Here is a 2,500-nt window from a genome sequence, read left to right as displayed (position 1 = left end):
ACACCAAACTTCACGCACCATAGACACCATTTCACCACACTATAAGCATCACAGACACCATCACACCACACTGCACTATACACCTGGTCAAACCGCCCAGCTTTAAGCTCCTCCCTCTCGTCTTCAAATAGACAGGAGGTTATGTTTCTGGCCAGGAAGAAGGAACAAGGAAAGGGGAATAACGGAGGGGGATAGAGAGAGAGAAGAAAAGAGGGTGAGATAGGTGGAGGGAGAGGAAGGAAAATTGGAAGAGGAGGAGGGGAAACAAGAAAGGGGAGGCAGAAGAAAAAGAAAATTTAAAAAAAATGATGCTGACAAAGAAGTAGAAGAAGTAGAAGATGAAAAAGAGGAAGAAGAAGAAAAGAGAATAAAGACAAAGGAGAATAAAGCAAGAAACAGAAGAGTTTAAAAGAAAAGATAGCAATAAGTGAAGGTGGTCCGTTGCAAAGGCAGGTTGAGCGAAAGCAATTATATTTAGAAAAAAAAAGAAGGAATTTCTGAAAAAAAAAGTAAATTAAAAGATAAGGAAATTGATCAAATAAATAAATAAATTAATAAATAAACAAATAAATAAACATTGAATAGAAATGCAAAGAAAAGGAAAAATATTTAAAGCTCGGATATAAGTGAACATCAGTTCTAATTGAACAGTTGGGATTGAATTTTAAATCGTGGTGTATTTCGAACAAAAGGAAAGGCTCACAAAATACAATACGAAGAGTGGAAGAGAGAGAGAGGGGGAGGGAGAGAAGAGAGAGAGGGAGAGAGGGCGTGAGAGAGAAAGAGAAAGAGAAAAAGAAAGAGAGAGGGAGGGAGAGAGGAAAAGAGAGAGGGAGAGAGAGCGTGAGAGAGAAAGAGAAAGAAAGAGAGGAAAAGAGAGAGGGAGAGAGAGCGTGAGAGAGAAAGAGAAAGAAAGAGAGGGAGAGAGAGAGGGGGAGGAGGAAGGGAGAGGAGAGAGGGATGGAGGAAGGGAGGGAGGGCGGGAGGGACTAGATAGATAGGCAAAGAGACTAGATAGATAGACAAATAGATAAACAGATACATAGATATATAAACAGATAAAGAAATAGACCGATAGATATCCACACACACATACGAATACACAAAACTACACAATCGGACAACCACGCACACAGACAAATAGACACACCACCAACACACACGCAGACACGCACACACGCAGACACACAGACAGGCAGACAGGCAGACAAGCAGACAGGCAGACAAGCCCCACGGCCAGCAGGAACAGACGAGGCGGAGGAGGGTGAGCAGACGCGCGGGCAGGTGGCAGGCGGCAGCTGGTGGGCAGGTGGCAATATGGTAATCACAGCGCCAAGGGCAGCTGGACTGGGCATGGCAGGGCGCGAGAGGTTGCGGGGGGGATGGGAAAGGGAGCGGGGGGGATGGGAAAGGGAGGGGGGGGTGGGGAAAGGGAGGGGGGAGGGGAAAGGGAGGGGGGGATGGGAAAGGGAGGGGGGATGGGAAAGGGAGGGGGGGGAGGGGAAAGGAAGGGGGGGATGGGAAAGGCAGGGGGGGGGGGCAGGGGTAGAGTAGGGTAGAGGAAAGGTTGGGGAAAGGGTTGGGTAAGGGGGGTAGGGGATGGGTACCGATAGGGGTAGGGAGTAGGGGAGGGGAGGGACAAGGCGTGGGTAGAGATGTGGGTAAGGAAGGCAAGGTCGGATGAAGGTAGAGCGGTAGGGGGCGAGGGAAAGGGGTCAGGAGGAGGGGGGGGGGGGATATAAACCAGTTTCGGGCATGCGCTCACCGTGGGCATTAGAAGGGGGGAGGGGGTGGGTGGCACGTGTAGCGAAGGTGGGGGGAGGGGGAGGGGGAGGGGATGGACGCGGGCGGATGCAGCCAGGTAGAGAGACTGGGAGGGGGGGAGGGGGAGGGGAGATAGGGAAGGGGGGGGGAAACAGATCACAACAAGAACAGGTATTAAGTGTAATTGCACCGTACCTGACTCCTTCTTGCTCACGCGAATAAATGCAGATTTGCACGCACACTTCGACATACACACACACACATACACACACACACACACACACACACACACATACACACACACACACACACACACACACACTCACACACAATCAAACAAACAAACACACACAATCATACAAACAGTCAAACAAACAAACAAACACACTCAGATAAACACACACTCAAACAAACACACACACAGATACACACACACAGACACACACAAACAAACAAACAAACACATACATCCAAAACACGCCAACAAACACACACAAGACATGCGCAAAAGGACACATCTTGCAATAATCTGCAGCTGCTTCTTGAGCATCTGCAGGTGAGGCTAACACCTGCCCTATCACACATGGGTGGAGATGCCCGGGGTACGCATGCTGCCCAATCGCAAGACAGGGGAAGGAGAGAGAGAGGGAGAGAGGAGAGAGAGAGAGAGAGAGAGAGAGAGAGAGAGAGAGAGAGAGAGAGAGAGAGAGAGAGAGAGAGAGAGAGAGAGAGAGAG

The sequence above is a fragment of the Penaeus chinensis genome, chromosome 32 (genome assembly GCF_019202785.1).
Source record: "Penaeus chinensis breed Huanghai No. 1 chromosome 32, ASM1920278v2, whole genome shotgun sequence".
NCBI classification, from domain to species: domain Eukaryota; kingdom Metazoa; phylum Arthropoda; class Malacostraca; order Decapoda; family Penaeidae; genus Penaeus; species Penaeus chinensis.
This window is presented reverse-complemented; position numbering follows the sequence as displayed.